We start from the raw sequence: 18,739 nt of genomic DNA on the forward strand, positions 1-18,739 counted from the left end.
TCCTTCCTGCTCATAATCAAATGTCCGTGTTATGTACGAGTGACCTCTGGGCTCTGTGTTCTGTTCCACTGATCTATTAGTCTCTCCGATCCGATTCCACACAATCCTAACTACTGTGGTTTTTCAGTAATTCTTGATTTCTAGTCGGGTAAGCCCTTCTATTTTGTTCTCCTTCAGCTATGAGACTATTCTTGGCCCTGTACATTTCTGTATAAAGTTGAGAACCAGCTTATCAAGTTACAACACACACACACACACATATCTGCTCACACACCATTGTTACTGTGATTGGAACTGCTTTGACTCACAGATCAGTTTGGAGATAATTGACATCTTTAAGTATTTTTTTTTTTTTTAGGATTTTATTTATTTATTTGACAGAGAGAGCACAAGCAGGGGGAGCAGCAGAGGGAGAAACAGGCTCCCCACAAAGCAGGGAGCCTAATGCGAGGCTCGATCCCAGGACCCTGGGATCATGACTTCAGCCTAAGGCAGATGCTTAACGACTGAGCCACCCAGGCGCCCCTTAAGTATTGAGTGAGTCTTACACATAAGTGAAATACTTTAAAAATTAGGTATTCTTTCCTTTTTCTCAGTAATGAAGTTCCACATAAAGATGTTATACATATTTTGCTAGTTTGACTCTGAAGCATTTGATATTTTATATTACTGCAAATTGAATCTTTTTAATATTTATTTTCTTACCATTTATTGCCATTATGCAGAATTGCAATTAATACTGAACTTATATCCAGAAACTTATTAAATTTATCTGTTAATTCCAGTGATTTATCTCTAGATTCTTTTTAACTTTCATGGACATAATTGTATAATCTGTGAATAAATAATAGTTATTTCTTCCTTTTGGTCATTATACTTTTATTTCATTAATTAAGTTAGTTAGTGGGGTGCCTGGGTGGCTCAGTCGGTTAAGCATCTGCCTTCATTCAGTTAGGGTCATGATCTCAGAGTCCTGGGATCGAGCCCCAAGTTGGGCTCCCTGCTTGGCAGGGAGTCTGCTTCTCCCTTTCATTCTCCCTCTCTGCTCTCCCCTCTCTGAAATAAATAAATAAAATCTTTTTAAAAAATTAAGTTTGTTAGTTGTTTGCTTTACTGCACTGATTAGAACCTCCAATACAATGTTTTTATTTTATTTTTTTAAGATTTTATTTATTTATTTGAGAGAGAGGGAGAGTGAGAGGGAGAAGGAGACTCCCTGCTGATCAGAGAGCCCGATGTGGGACGGAGCCGAAGGCAGACACCTAACCGACTGAGCCACCCAGGCACTGTACAGTGTTTTTAAGGTAGTCAGAATAAATACTTGTGTTCATCCTGGTCTCAGAGAGAAAGATTCTAACATGTCACTATTACATGTGCTACTTGTAATTCTTAAAAATTCTTTTTTGGTAGATATGAATTAAGGAAACTCCCTTCTTTTCCTAGTTTGCTGAGGGATTTTATCATGAGTGAATGTTAAATTGTAGTTAATGTTTTTTCTGCGTCTACTGATATATGATTTTTCTCTTTATTCTTTTAATATAGTGACATTATTTTTAAGTATGAAATTAACCTTGCTTTTTAAAAAAATAAATCCAATTTGATTTTGATGTATTTTTATTTTTTACAGATTTTGGATTCTATTTTGATTAATTTTTTACATCTTTCCTCATTAGTGATATTGATATTTCAATTTTTTATTGTAGTGTTGTCCATTTTTAGTATCTGAGTTATGCTGGCCTAAAATAATATATTGGGAAGAGCTCTTTTTTTCTATTTTCTCAAAGAATTTTTAAGATTGACATTATGTATTCCTTTAATAATTGACAGAATTCACTAGCAATGCCCTGAGTGTAGAGTTTCACTTCTGAGACTTTTCAATTACAGACAGAATTGTTTTATTAAAAATCCCAGTATTTATATTTTCAGTTTCCTTTTGTATCTATTTTAGTAACTTATGTTTCTAATAATTTACTAACATTAATTTGCTCAGATTTTCTTAACTATTTAATGAATAGAGAATCTATAATGAGGCCCCCTTTTTCATTCTGACATTGGTTATTTTTTACATTTTACCTTTTCCTTGATTGGTAGAGGTATTTGCAATAAATTTAACAAAAGATGTGCAAGATCTTTGCACTAAATACTGCAAAACATTGCAGGGATAAATTTTACACCCTTAATAATGGAGAAAAAAGGGAGAGTTATACCATGTCCATAGGTTGGAAAAATCAATAATGTAAAAATGCAAGTTCTTCTCAAGCTGATCTCTAGATTCAGTGCAACTCAAATCCAAGCACCAATAAACATTTTTGTAAAAACTGACAAGCAGATACCGAAACCTATGTGGAAATTAGAGGGATACAGAATACTCACAACCATCTTGCAAATGAAGAACAAAGTTGGAGGGTTCACACAAACTGATGTCAAGACTTACTCTAAGGCCAGAGTAATTATGATAATGCTCTATTATAAACAGACCGATGAACAGAGCAGAATTGCCTTCAGAAATAAACCCACACAGAGATGGTCAACTACTTTTCAACAAAAGCACCGATGAAATTCAGTGGAGAAACAAAAGTATTTTCAACAAATGACACTGAAGAACCAAGAGAGCCGTGTGGATACAAGTCACGACCCGTTTCTCACACCACACACAAAAATGAACTTAACATAGGTTGTACACACAAGTGTAAAAGGTAAATAAAGGTCTTAGATAGAAATATAACAGAATATCTTTGAAAACTTAAAATACACAAAGATTTTATTTCTTAGGTCAATTTCAAAAAGTAATATCTTTTTAAAAAATGATCAATGCTACTTCACATAATTTTAAAACTTTGGTCCTCAAAAGACACCAGTTACAAAATGAAACATCAGTTTGCAGACTGGAAGAAAATTTAGATGATAGATAGGTAGGTATATAGATAGATGATACATATAGTCAATTCTCATTATTTGCAATAGTTAAATTCTATAAAGTCATGAAATTAGCAAATGCTAAAATATTGGGCCTAGAGGAAATACAGGGTTAGGTTCCTACAGGCCTTTGGTCACAATATTTTCATCACCTGACTAATACGTAACCTTGTTTCGTGTGTATTTCCCTTTAAAGACATCACTTGATATAATATATATTATTGATTCACTCTAACTCCTGCCTGAATGAGGCTTCTCTAACACATGTATTTTCTCCATAAAGTACATCACAGCATTCCTGCACTTTGGAACACCAGACAGCACTTCAGCCTTCACTTAGGGGCCATTTAAAACAACAAAATCATCGGCAGATGAGATAACAAAAATGTAAAACTTGGCACTCAGTAGGCTTTAAAAAGGACCCTTATTTATAGAATGAGCTGAAGCAAGAAAGCAGAGCATTGCTTTGACCTCATCTGGAAACATGCACATTTGGTGACTCAAAATTTTCACAACTCTCCTCACATTTGTAAGAGACCACAGAAGTGCCCTGAGTTTGATTTTGAAGTTGCAAATTCATTTTAGCAAATTATGGAATCCATGAATAATGAGACTCCACTGTGTATATATATTTGTATGTGTGTGAGTATCAAAGAACATGTCTCTAGAATATATAAAGAATTTTTAGAGATTGATAATAAAATACAAAAAGCTCAGTAAAATGGACAAAAGGAAGACACAATTCAGAAAAGAATAGAAGTGTATGGGTGCCTGGGTGGCTCAGTCGGTTAAGCGTTTGCCTTTGGCTGAAGTTATGATCCTAGAGTCCCAGGATTGAGCCCCTTGTCCAACTCCCTGCTCAGCGGGGAGTCTGCTTCCCCCTCTCCCTCTGTTGTTCCTCTGTTTCTCCTGCTGTTCCCCCGCTCGTGTTCTCTCTCTCTCTCTCACTCCGCTCTCTCTCTCTCAAATAAATAAATGAAATCTTAAAAAAGTTTTTAAAGAATTTAACAATGATTCATAATTAAAACTGCTAATTAACTCAAAATAGAAGGGAACTTCTTAACCTGATAAAGCGCATCTATAAAAATACATTAATCATCTTGAACCAGAAAGTATTATCAGTATTCTCTTAAAATCAGGAACAGAGATGTGCACTAACATCACTCCTAGTCACCTGGTAGTAGAAGTTCTAGTCAGCCAAAAAGCCAAGAAAAAAAATTTTAAGACATAAGGATTGAAAGAGAGAATAAAAATGTAATTATGTGCAGGTAGCATGACTGATTAGAAATATTTAGAGACTTTAGCAAAGCAGAAAGATGTAAGGCCAGTATATAAAGCTCAATTGCATTTCTACACATTAATCAGCAACAAACCATTAGAAAGTATGATTTGAAAAGATGCTATTTATTATAGCAACAATATTATAAAATACCTAGTAATAAATCTAACAAAAGATGTTCTAGATCCACTCATAGAAAATACCAAAGCTTAAAAAAAAAAAGAAAGAAAGAAAATTCCAAAGCTTTATTGAAGGAAATTAAAGAAGACTTAACAAATGAAAAGATGTTCTTATCCATAGACAAGAATACTTAATATTGTAAAGATAGCAATTTTGCCCCAAATGATTCATGGGTACAATGCAATTCTAATAAAAATTCCAACACATGCATCTTGAAACATGACAATTTGCTTCTAAAAGTTACATTAAAGAGCAAAGAACCAAATAAGAGATAAGACAATGTTGAAGAATGACTGGCCCAGTGGGATAGAATGGGGACAGACTGTCCTACTAGACGTAAAGAGTTCTCACACAGCTGTAGTAACTAAGAGATTATCACATTGGTGGGAGATGAAGAACACAGAAGGAGCAGAACAGAAAGTCCCCAAAAATGACACGTAAGAGCCAAATTTAAATGTTATTTAAACTGACAAAAGATGGAGTCCACAACAAAGACCTGATGACGATTTGGAGTCCCTATTGCTAGGTAACATAGCTTTAACATTAACAAAACAGGAAGAGAGCATGAAAAACAGGAAAAACACAGTGGGAATTATTCAGTTCCATTAATTTTATCTTTATCAGATATATACATCAAAGGCATATAAAACTTAGCATAATCCTGTTGATCATACATGCATATATTAAATGAAAAGAATTATCTTTTCAATATATATTATATACTGAAAAGAAATATTTTTATGTATTGAAAAGAGAATTCCCACTCATTTTAAGTACACATGATAATACATTAAAACCAAAGTCAATTACAAAACAAGAAAACTAAACTCTACAACCCGAAAAGGATAATTTTCTGGGAAAACATAATTTATTACAACCGATCTCAGAATATAGCAAAAATATAAACTCACTATTTTTCATAGAAGAATAAAGGAAATTGTCAAAGGATTCCTCCCCATCAAAAAGCATCAGGTCCAGATGTGTTCACAAGAGAATTCTATAAACCATATAGATAATTTTAACGTGAGTTTAAACTGTTCCTGCATATACTGTAAAGGGGACTTTCCCAATTATTTTAAGGAAAGTATTTTATTTAAACCTTGATACCCAAATTCATAAGAGACAATGCTGGAAAAGAAATCTAGAGATCAACCTCACTTAAAATGTTTATGAATGGGGCATGTGGGTGGCTCAGTCAGTTAAGCGTCTGCCTTCCGCCCAGGTCATGATCCCAGGGTCCTGGGATCGAGCCCAGCATCAAGCCCCATGTAGGGCTCCCTGCCCAGTGGAGAGTCTGCTTCCTCTCTCCCTCTGCCCCTCCCTGTTGCTTGTGCTCTCTCGAGTGTTCTCTCTCTCTCAGATAAATAAATAAAATCTTTAAAAATATATTTATGAAAAAATACTAATAAAATATATTTAACCAAAAGAATCCATGCATACTATAAAACAATATTGCATTCAATTAAGCAGGGTTTATGTTAGTAATACAAGGTTGGTTTAACATTAGGAATCACCTAAATAGATGCTGGCTATGAAAACATTTTGTAAAAAATTAATATCCATTTTTAATATTTTTTAAGTCTTAAGGTAAGTATAAGTGTAATTTTACTTAAGATGAATAAATGACTGTGTATACACACACGTCACAAAAGGTTTAGTGGAGAATAGTAGATACATTTCTATTACACCAGCAGCAAGACTGCAATGTCTACTCCTACCATTATTATTTAACAGTGCTAGTAGATACTAGCTAAAGCAATCAAAAAGAAAACAAATAAGATATATAAAACTGGAAAAGCATAAATAAAATTGTCATTATTGTAGATAATTTGGTTGTAAAACTGAAAAATACTTGAGAATAATTTTTAAATAATAACAAAAATAAAGTTTCGTAAGATGTCAGGGTACAACTTTAGTACCCTGGAAATTGGTACAATCTCCGTACATAGAAATTTGGTAATTGCTACTGAAATTTAAAATGTCGATGACCTTGGATCCAGAAATTTTGCCTCCCTGAAAATTTGTCCCTCAAATACACAAGGCATACATAAGGTCGTTCAATGACCAATTATTTATGATAGTAAAAGGTTGAAAATAACTTAAACATTCAACAATATGGGTTATTGAAACAACATCTGCATAGCTATAAAACATACTCCTTTAACTGCTCAAAAGAAAGAAACTGGTTTATTTATATATTTTTGTAATGGAACAATCCTCAAGATATATTGTTAAGTGAAAAAGAAAATGCAAACCATTCATGTAAGGTAAAAAGAATACGTTTTACATGCTTGTATAAGCATTGATTACCTCTTGATATGAAAGAAGTTGATAATCATGAGTGTATCTAGAGAGGGATCCTGGTGGCTGGTGTTATGAGAGATACTTTCTTTCTATGCTGTGAATTTTTAATGTCTGTACTATGAACATGTTGATAAATGTGTTGGTGGAATACAGGACCACTTATCTCAGTGGTAATAACCACAGTTGTTATGGTAACTACTCTTGGTTCATCCAACTGAATAACCGCAGAAAAAAAAATCACTTAAACTGTGGGAGATAAAATTAAACTTCCCATGGGACTAATTTATGCAAATTTATACTAATTTTCATTTTTTGAAAATACTTTTTGAATTCTCTCACCAAGTGTACAAAACAAAAATATATTAAGAAAATACAAATCTTATTATCCAAAATAATTGTTAATGTAATAATGTTACCAGTTAATTTAATAAGGATTTTTTTAAGTAACTATTCAATATTCAATAGAATTAAGTACTGCTAGTAGGTACTAACCCATGGCCTAATGGCCTTTATTTCCCAATTATACAGAAAAGTAGTTCATCTCTCCCAAATAAGAAACACAATCATAAAGAGACCACACAAAGACTCTGGGCTTTGACATATTCAAGGAAATATTTCCAAGTGTCTTATTAATCAGTTTGAAATGGATAACCTATTTGTTTCTAGAGCCAAATAAACCTAATGAGACTGTTGCGTTACAACAGACTCTTACTAAGATTTCACATCTTACCATCTTATGGCCAGTGTATGAAACTTGCAGTTACCTGTGCTAGGTAACTGCTAAGCCCCCAAAACTTGGAGCCTCAGAGGTGGAAAAAGTGAGACAGAAAAAAAAATGTTAACTTTTTTGTTTCATGAACAAGAGATGGATCTCAAATAATAACATTCAGCTACAAAACTCAAACCTTGTGCAAACTACTTCTTCCCTCTGAGTCTTTCCTCATTAATGGTCTACTAATAACACAGCACTCAGAGCTAGACCTTGGTGTTTTTCCTTTGAACAGCAACAACTTCACAGAACATTGACATCAGAGAAGGTCATTCTGTGACCATGATAAAGTAGTAAAAAAAACAAAAACACTTCATAATTTTATCTAAGGACAGACAAAAACAAGGTCACTGTGCAAACTACAAAACCACCACCCTCTCCTAATATAAGTGATGGCTACTTCTTTCCTAATGACAACATTGACCTCACTCAAGTTGCCCAGCTCTGTTGATAAGCTTTATTAAGATAGCCAGTCATAGGATTATCTCTGCTTCCAGACAGTTCCAATCCAGAGCAAAGATCCAGTTACTTACACCTTCCCCCAAATTACCAAACATCTTGCCGAAATGCCCACCATTCTCCATGGTGTGTGGTCTCCCTCACTGTAATGAGCAACAAACCCAGCTTGCTCACAGTATATTCTTGGCGGTCTCTGGCTGGAGAAGCAAGAAAGAGTTGCCTCACCCAGTGACTTACATTATTCTTCAATTCTCTCTTAAATGCACCCCAGTCTTTCAACCGTACCAAACCACTGAAACTGCTCTTCAGTGTCACCAGCGAATTCTAGGTGATCGGATCCAATGGTCAATTCCCAGTGCTCATGTTACTTGACCAATCAGTAGCATTTGCTGCAGATTACTTCCTCCTACTGGTAATCATTCGCTTGGCATCCATAACACCTGATTTTACTCCTCTTTGGCCTGCCACTCTTTATTACTCTTTTTTCTAGATTCTGCCTCATCTCTCCAACTTCTAAGCATGCTATACCAAGGGCTTAGGTCTCTGACTTCTATCTGTACTTATTCCCTTCACAACCTCTGGTCTCATACTTGCGAATATCATTTATGCTGATGACTTGTGTGTGTGTGTTCATTACTCCATCCTAAAATACGTATATCCTGAAATACAGAAGTCTGACTAAACTGGAATAAATATGTATTCATTATATATTCATTCAGTTCAACTCCATTTACTCTGATCTCCACATAATGGCTCTCTGTATTCAGCATTTAAAAACATAAGTCAGATATCTCAAACCCCTGCAGTGGCTTTCATCTCACTGGTAGAAAAAGCCAAAGTCTATACAAGGATCTACATGATCCACTCCCCTCACACACATACACAGACCTACCTCTAAAGCACTGTTCAAGTTCTTCAAGGCAGAATTCAATTATTCAAATGCATTCAAAAGACTGCAATTCAAACACAAAGTTTTAGGACAAAAAAATTTTTTATTCAAATCAATGAGCACGATGTAGGATTTTTTACTTAGATGTTCTTATGAAGCTAGGATTAATGAATGACTGCCAGACATACTGGTAACCTTAAAATATGTCAGGGCTCTTGGGATTATGGTGTCCTTCCCACTCCAGATGTTTGATGAATCATCTTCTTCCAGGATCCTGAGAGCCTCCCACAACCTACCCAGTCCCCTTCTTCTTCCTCCGGCTACTCAGGTGTCATCTGATACACCTCTACCACACCTTCCCAGAAACAGCTCAGCAAACCCTCACCAGGTTCACTTCCAGGGTTAATGTCTAACAGCTGCTTTGCACCGAGACTTAATCTAGCAAACGTGAAATGAAATTTCCCGAGCACAGCATTTTCTTTATTCAACAAAAAATATGTTAAGTTAAAGCAACAAGAATGATAAAGAATCACAAAATGTTAGATCTACATTAGCTCTTAGATATGATCTAGCCCGGGGTTTTGTCTGTGAAGGGCCAGATAATAAATATTGTAGGCTTTGTGGCCCATGCAGCCTCTGCTACACTGACTCAGCACGGCCAGTGTAGAGCAAAAGTCACAGAAAACATGTAAACAAACGGCTGTGGCAGTGTTCCAATAAAACTTTATTTACAAAGCTATACATCAGGCTGAATTGGGCCTCGAGGATATAGTTTACAGACTCCTGATTTAAACCAACTCGGTCATTTCATAAATATAGACAAAGTAATTTGACACAAAGAATAAGGGTGACCCCTGCTCCTATTGACAAGGATAATCTCAGTATGTGCTTGTTGTCTCGATATCATTATTAATATGCCCCTTATCACTCTCAAAAATCATTCTGGTTTGTATAATAAATTATACAGTCACCTTTTATAATATCATGTCCTTCAACTTATGTAAATCTCCATGTTTCTGGTGTATTACTAGTTCCTCAAAAATGATTTAAAACTGAGTAAACATATAGCACAGATAACACTTTAAAAAACCACTAAAGTTAGGTCGAGGGACTGCCCGCCTCATCTATTCCGGGCGCGGGCCGCGGCGCGGTGGGCCCCACAGCCAATGGGCGGGGCGGGGGGGAGCCCGCAGCCGTGGGACGCGGCTGGAGGAGGGGGCGGGCTCCCAATCCGGTTCCATCCGGTTCTCCCACCGCCCCTGCGGCGGGTGGAGCGGTAGCGGCCAGGCAGCCCAGCTTCGCGAAGGCTCTCGGCGCGCGGCGGCCCGCAGGCACCCGGCACGCGCCCGCCCCGTCGCCACTATGCCCAAGAGGAAGGTCAGCTCCGCCGAGGGGGCGGCGAAGGAGGAGCCCAAGAAGATGTTGGCGGGGTTGTCTGCTAACGCTGCTCCTGCAAAAGTGGAAACGAAGCCAAAAAAGGCGGCAGGAAAGGATAAATCTTCAGACGAAAAAGTGCAAACAAAGGGGAAAGGGGGAGCAAAGGGAAACCAGGCTGAAGTGGCCAACCAAGAAACGAAAGATTTACCTGCAGAAAACGGAGAAACTAAAAATGAGGAGAGTCCAGCCTCCGATGAAGCAGGAGAGAAAGAAGCCAAGTCTGATTAATACCATAAACCATGTCTTATCAGTGGTCCCTGTTTGCCCTTCTTGTACAATCCAGAGGGATATTTTTATCAACTATTTTGTAAATGCAAGTTTCTTAGTAGCTCTAGAAACATTTTTAAGAAGGAGGGAATCCCGCCTCATCCCATTTTTTTTAAGTGTAAATGCTTTTTTTTAAGAAATCATTTGCTGGTTGTTTATTTTTTGGTACAACCAGGAAATAGTGGGATATTGAATGTGGGAGGCTTTGATTGTCTTGGGTGTCAGCTCAACATTCCATAGATGGGGTAGTTTTTATATCCTATAATACTAAATGGTAATTTGGAGTCGGTCGTGCATTTACTATGTCTTGAATATTTTAAATTACTTCTATTCCCATGTTGTTTTTGGTAGAATTGTTTCCGAAAGAAAACCACTCCTAGATCTTGGCTCTCCCGGTCAGAATTCTTGGGCACTCTGTAACATCTTGGTCGTGGTAGTTCAGTTTTCCTAGTAACTCTGGTAATGTACTGTGCAAGATTGAGAATTTGAGTATGTAGTGTATGATATTAAATCGCGAAGTAATGGGACTTAACAATGTAACAGTGTATCAACATTTGAAGATCTTGGTACTTGATATACTGTTAAGGAAAATTTGCCTCCAGATTTTAAGCTGGAAGGTCACTGGAATAACTTTTAGAAAAGAATCACAACTACATGGTTTTTTTTAGATTTTCAGTACGTACGTTAAGAATTGTGTACAAATTGAAATGTTTGTACTGACCCTCAAAACAACCAATAAAAACTCAATTAAGGAAAAAAAACTAAAGTTAGTTGAAGAGGTCCAATTTTTAATAGCCCAATGGGAATCTATTTCTAAAACTCAATAAGTAATACTGGATAATGGAACAAAAGATTCAATATTTGTTGTATGTTATTTAAAAATAATGTAATTATAACTATTCAAGAAAAATTTTAGTTTTCTTGGAAATGTACAAACCATCTTTCAAAATACTAATAGCATTAAATATTTAGAAAACTCTATGCCCGATATTTGCCAAGTTATCTTAAGTTATAACTTCAAATTCTACCCTTTGACATATTCCATGAGTTTGCTTCTTCCTGTTGGACACTCTTCCTTGATGTTCTAACATGGCCTCAGAGTCAGGCATGGCCATGGATGGAAACACTTTCTAGTTTTGAATGCTAGAGCAAGGCAATCAGCTCTGAGAATTAAAGAGAAGCAGAAATTTTGTGGGATTGCATTTCTTTCCTGTGCCCCTGACTCTTCCACCAGCCTGATACAGGCTTTTAGATTGGGTCCAGAGTCTCAAAGACTCAACACAAGATGTGGTAAACCCATGATTATGGACTGAATGTTTGTATCTCCCCACCCCAAATTCATATGTTGAAGCCTTAGCCCCAAATGTGATGGTATGTGAAGATGGGGCCTTTGGGTAGGAATTAGGTCTAGATGAGGTCATGAAGATGGGTCTTCATGATGAGATTAGAGCCTTTATAAGGAAATACCAGAGAACTCTTTCTCTCCCTCTCTCTCCCTCTCTCTCTCTCTCTCTCTCTCTCTCTCTCTCTCCCCTTACCATGTGAGGATACAGCAAGAAGGAAGCCATCTGTAAGCCAGGAAGAGGATTCTCACCCGGAACAGAATCTGCTGGTACCTTGATCTTGGACTTCCTAACCTCCCAGACTGTAAGAAATAAATGTCTTTCACTTAAGCCCCAGGTCTATGGTATTGTTACAGTAGCCTGAGCTAAGATAGCCAGCTTTCCACCAACAGCATCTGTGAATGAGCTTACCACAACCCATTCTCTGGCAGATGTAGGATGGATTTTGTCCTTCTGATAAAGCATGAGGTTTGAGTTGGGACATTCAGTGATAACATACCTGTAGACATTTTTTAATGTCCCAGAGGAATTACAGTTTTAAACAGTTTTGAAAAGTGTGCTGATTTATGTTTTTAGAAGAAATTGTGTTTTAAAAAGTGATTTTACTCCTAGATAAAATATTTTATTTTCATAACAGAGATATATGGAATAAGCTCGGGGTATCATTCCAAATAAAATGATAAAAGTTTTTTTCACAGTTTAAAATATTGTCAACATTTTTAGCCTATCCTATTAAACTTGGGCCTGAGGCTTGCACATCATTCAGTTGTCATCTGCCCAAAATAAAATCTTATCTTTCAAGACATCTGTGTAAGTGGCTAAAATGCTAAAGGACATGCAGTTATTCATCGCTATTGTTCCCAAGTTTGAAGAGAAAGGGAGAAGCAACATAGCCTCCTTTAAGATCATCAGGTAGGGGCAGATTATGTACTGTATAATTTCTAAAACAGGCTGTTTTTTCACATTTTCTAGAAACCACTCTTTTTTAATTCCATGCTAATTTCCATGCTAAGCTACTTGAGAGCAAGATCATATTTTGGATTAAAAGTTTATCAGTAGGGGCACCTGGGTGGCTCAGTGAGTTAAACATCTAATAACTCTTGGTTTTGGCTCAGGTCACGATATCACGGTTGTGGGATCAAGCCCCGAGTGGGGCTCTGTGTTCAGTGCAGAGTCGGCTTCATAGTCTTTCTCCCTCTCCCTCTACCCCTCCCCGCTCCCAGGTGTGTGATAGTCTCTCTTTCTCGAATAAATAAATAAAATCTTTTTAAAAAGTAAAAATAAAATAAGTAAAATTTGTCAGTAGCTCCCTAGTTATGCCAAGAATACTGGTTGGCAATGACTGCCTAGCATAATTCTCTGAAATTCTTTTTTTTTTTTTAAAGATTTTATTTATTTGACAGAGAGAGACACAGCGAGAGCAGGAACACAAGCAGGGGGAGTGGGAGAGGGAGAAGCAGGCTTCCCGCGGAGCAGGGAGCCCAATGCAGGGCTCGATCCCAGGACCCTGAGATCATGACCTGAGCCGAAGGCAGATGCTTAACGACTGAGCCACCCAGGTGCCCCAATTCTCGGAAATTCTTAACTACCAAAGGTTTTATTTAAATTATCCAGCTCTCAGTGAATCTGTTCAAGTGCATTAGAAGGTCAATGCACACTTCTTAGCTCCGCCAGGAATTTTCATACCTAACAAATATGCCACAACTTAATTGTGAGGGGATTTACTCAAGGCACTGGACATTTCTAGACCACATCTGTGTGGGTTAAGGGGAGAAAAATGAGAAAGGGCTAGCAGGTCTATCAAATATAACCTTTGCCCCTCTAACACTAGTCAGTGAAACAGAGCCATGACGTAGCAACAGCATCCTCTGGTTTACATCATCCCCAACCTGGGAGCAGTATGGAAACTACCTAAGATTCAAAGGGAGAAAAAGCAATCCTTTGTTTCCTCTCCCTACATTACTACTCTTGTATTTACTAGAGGGAGATTCAGAAGAGTTAATCAATGCTCAGGGAAAAGGACGGTGTTATGGAGTCAGTTGAGTGTCCAACCAAAATCTGTCTTGCTTTGAGCATATTTCCAGGCTATATTATACAGTCTTCTTTTCAGTTATATGTGACGGTGTGGCTAGATTCTCCACAATTCCACTTAAAAAAGTGAGATATGCTATTTCTATGGCGTCTGAACCTTACTTCTTTTTCCTTTGTGAAAACTGGAAACTACTAGAAGGATTAATGTGAGTAGAAGAGGTAATCAACCCCAATCCCAGCCCATACACTTAGGACTTCTGCTTCTTCATGAGTTATTATAAAGGAAACCTCCATTCTTTCTCTACTTCTCACAGGTTTTTCCAAATGGAAGGGGAGTGATTCATCTGACTAGTCAAATTGAGCACAAGATTCACTCTCTATGTCTGGCCTGGTCTGGTGGCTCTTATTCTGGATACTGTGCTATCCTCAAAGTGTTAATTTTCTTTTTAGTTCCTTCTATTCCTAGCTAATAAATATACCTGGGTAAAGAGAATCAGCCTCCCTGGGAAGACCAGGAAGCCCATCTTTTTTGGCTTCTGCTTTCCTAGGCTTGATGAGTACAACATAGGCTACCACTTTCAGGGCAGCTATCTGGGTAAGTCCCATTATAAACCATGCTCTTTAGACACAGCCCTTTCCAGTAGCAAGCCACCAGTACAGATTGGGAAGGAGCAGGGGAATCATTGAAAGTTCTTTTTTGACTTCAGACCCAAACACAGTCTCTGTTCAACTCATGGGATTTCCAATATTATGTTCACCAACTGATTTCTGGGTGTACTTCGCAATTTGTTTCAGAACTTTCAGAGAAAAAAAGGATGTAATTGTTTGGCACCTTTAAACCCCAAAACGAGAGGGCAACACCTCAAAGAAATATTACAAGGCCCAATAATTATTTATTTTATTACATTGCCTCTGTTGTGAGAAGTATGAATTTTGACTCATTAGGTACGTGAACAAAATCATTCTGGATGATTTTCTAGCATGATCTATGAACAGTATTAAAAATGTGCTATGGCTAAGAGAGCTACAGGTCCACCACAGATTCATGTGTCCCTTCACCTAGGGAGGAATGACTAAGGTAGGCAGGGTCATTTCCAATCCCTCTACCATCTAAATGAGGCCATGGGACTCATTTTCACCAGTGGAACATAAGCGGGTGAGAGGAGCATCATTTCTTTGCCACACAGGTTAGGGGGTGTGCTTTCCCCATCTTTTATTTCTCCTTCCACTGGCTGGAGCAGACTTGTGCAATAACCCTAGAGGGCTTGTCTGGAAGATGGTGGAACTCAGTACCACCAGAGGAGAGAGGCACATCAACACCCACGTTGAGTACTGAGTAAGAAATAAACTGTATTTGAGCCATCACAAGTTTTTTAGTCTACTTACTACAGCAGGTAGCCCACTCTGAAAATGGTATTGAAGCCACAATTCTACCTACAGGCAGTGGACCAAGGAAATAATCACAGATGCACAAAAAAGTCATGTCCAACCATGTTACTACAGTATTTTATGATCATGAAGCCACTTGGAAGCAACCAAAAGGTCAAACAGAAGTCAGTAAGTAAATTTATTTATGATGGGATATTTTTATCATTTAATGTAAATTTTAATTTCAGGTCAAAGGATATAATAATAATAATTCTAAAAACAGCTGATTAATACCTATGAAGTAGTTGCCACATTTCAGGCACTGTTCTAACCAGTTTAATCTTTACAAGAACCCTGCTGTGTGCTTTTTATGGATGAGAACACTGGGGCACATAGGCTAAATAATTTAACTCAGGTCACACAGCCAATACATGGGGGAGCTAAGAAATGCACATAAAATAATATGTGAAAATATTTATTGGATACGAAGATTAAGAGGCAGAGAACAAAATAGGTGTACATTCTTGACTATTTTGTATGAGTGGGTCAGGTCAGTTGGGGTCATTCATGTATCATTCATTTATTCATTCATCCATCCATTCAAAAATATTTCTTGAGTGCTTGCTACTTGTCAGGCACTACTCTTGAGCAGCACATGACACTGACTTCATAAGCCTTCCATTCAAGTAGGAAAAACATAAGAAACAAATAAATATGTAATAAAATGTTGGCTTGAGAATCGCTGTGAAGTGAAGCCGGGAAAGGAGACTGATGGGTGAGCAGGACACTCTCTTTAGGAAGGGTGGTCAGAAAAGGCCTGAGAGAGAAGGAAGTAGGTCATGCAGAATTCTGGGGGACAATTCTGTTCTGGGCAGAAGGAAATGCAAAAACCCTAAGGACAGAACAAACCTGCAGTGTCTGAGGAAAACCAAGGGTGGCTGTAATGGAATGCATGGAAAGGACCAAATGGGAAGAGGAGGATGGAGTCAGGCAGGTCTAATCTGCACATGGTTTTGCCGGGAGGGAGTCTGGATGGGTTTTGAAATGGGAAGTATGGCAGGTTGAGTTCCCTGAAATAGACTCCGAGGTGGAAATGCATTGGGCAGGATGTTTCTGGGAAGGGATCTTAGGCATCTATAGCTACAGAAGAGTGAAAGAAGCAGGACTGGCAGAGGGAGAAGTCAAACTGTGATGTAGCCTATTCCACTGGGAACTTGAAGCTAGAAAGGCTAAAAACGCAGGCTCGGTATGCCTGCATCAATCATCAGTGGACGCAGGTGGCCATGAGGGGGGCTTGGATGAGGTAACACTCTTCAGCAGAGCAATTCCTAAAGAGACCCAGCAGAGGGTTGTCAGCTGCCACCCATCCCAGAATCTGAGGAAATTAGTACTTCAATCCTGGGGAGGGGTATCTGGGCGGTGCAACAGAGCATCCACTCCAGGAAGCCATTGGAAGGTTTTGATTGGAATTATGTTTCTAAGGGTCACTCAGGCTGCTATGAGAAATTATTGTGGGAGTAAGAGAAGAAGCATGGAGACCAGTTAAAAGGTAAGTGGCCACTTTGGGCATCTGGTCTTGCACATTCTAAAAAATAAACCAGGAAGCAGTGTGAAGCCTAATAGGCATCCAGAGTAATTTTTTTTAAGAGCACTTTTTTTTTTGAGACTTATTTTTTCATCCTAGAAAGAGAGAGAATGCGCACACCAGTGTGGGCATGAGCCAGGGCAGGGCAGGCAGAGAGAAAGGGCGAGAGAGAATCCTCAAGCAGACTCCCCACTGAGCATGGAGACAATACAGGGCTGGATCCCAGGACCCCGAGATCATGGCCTGAGCCAAAACCAAGAGTCCGCTGCTCCACCGACTGAGCCACCCAGGCATCCCAGCAGTTTCTTGATTAGTCATATCAGAGAATCAGAACATCCTTTGGAGAATTCCACTTATACTTTTGACATGAGCAACAAAGTCTGAAGAAAGTTACGTGGATCTCAGGAGGCAACAGCAGTCCCACTTCAGAGAGAGACAATGGCATAATCACTTTCTACAATTGTAATAATAAATTGGCTCAGAAAACTGATGATCTTAAAAAAGAAGGACCTGAACCATAAGGGTGACTTTGCTATATCCCATTAAGAAAGTTGGGAAATGGTGTGGCTGTTAACTGAAATTGACAATACAGACAAAACAGGAATTTCACACCCTGTGGAGGTGCCATCTCTTGTCCAAGCTACAGAAAACTTTACTGCAATAGGTATATATATGCAAAACTCCAGATCAAAAATTTATGTGAAATCATATGCTATATGAACTTATCAGATCATAGACTTAATTAGTCAATATTTTGCCAATTTGGATCTTAAAATAGCTCTCATTAAGGGAGGAAAAAATGAATCAAAACAAAACTGGAGAGGGAGACAAACCATAAGAGACTCTTAATCTCAGGAAACAAACTGAGTGTGGCTGGAGTGGTGGGGCGGTGGGAGGGATGGGGTGGCTGGGTGATAGACATTGGGGAGGGTATGTGCTATGGTGACTGCTGTGAATTGTGTCAGACTAATGAATCACAGACCTGTACCCCTGAAACAAATAATACATTATATGTTAGTTAAAAAAAAATCTCATCAAGAAAATGGTCTGAAACTTTTCTGTGCCTGAGAGCCACCTCAGATGCTTGTTTAAAATACAAGCTCCAGGGGCATCTAGGTGGCTCAGTCCCCTAAGCATCTGCCTTTGGGTCCTGGGATCAAACCCCACATCGGGCTCCCTGCTCAGCGGGGAGTCTGCTTCTCCCTCTCCCTCTACACCACCCCCCACTTGTGTATGCTTTCTCTCATGCTCTGTTCTCCCTCTCAAATAAATAAATAATCTTTAAAAATAAAAATAAAAATAAGTAAAATGCAAGCTCCAGGCTTCAACCCTGAACACTTGATACAGGTCTAGGTGTGGCTCAAACACCCAGGATGATTTTGATGGAGGTGGTTGATGTGGTGTCTTCGAGAAACTGTCTAAGGGAACATTCACCAAAAACAGAGGGCAACTAGCATTCTAATGTGGTCAGGTTATCTTGGTAAGTAGAGCAATGATACACAGTTGTGAATGGATTTATGGCCATTGTCACCATAAATATCCTCTGCCCAACACAGTAGTATGTCACCTTTCAACATGCCTGAGTTTAAAATAGTCCTCAGCCACAAAATCCTGTAAACCCAAGTTCATAATGTTAGTGCCAGAAAATAGCTCAGCTGAAAGCCATTAGCCAAAGGAAGTGCCACAGACAAAATCACAGGAAGACAGGTAATCACTTGTACTTATCACTACATCTGCCACATTGCATAAGAAAGTTTTGGGTTCACACCCACAGTGAAAGAAAAACTTGAAATCCCATAAATAATACATTGAAGAGAGCAAAGTTGTTCTAATGCAGTGTCTGGAGAGGCCCTGCTAAGATAAAAGGCTCTGTTCAGTGTTTATCTTGCTGGCAGAGAACAAGGCAGGCAGT

At 38.3% G+C, this 18,739-nt stretch overlaps 1 pseudogene; it reads left to right on the forward strand.

Annotated features, from left to right (window-relative positions):
• Window positions 1-10,084: 10,084 nt before the first annotated feature.
• Window positions 10,085-10,953, forward strand: LOC112823597 (non-histone chromosomal protein HMG-14 pseudogene; annotated as a pseudogene).
• The last annotated feature ends 7,786 nt before the right edge of the window (window positions 10,954-18,739 follow it).

This window comes from Callorhinus ursinus, unplaced genomic scaffold (genome assembly GCF_003265705.2).
Source record: "Callorhinus ursinus isolate GAN/ISIS: 27379988/994484 unplaced genomic scaffold, GSC_fseal_2.0 scaffold5, whole genome shotgun sequence".
NCBI lineage: Eukaryota > Metazoa > Chordata > Mammalia > Carnivora > Otariidae > Callorhinus > Callorhinus ursinus.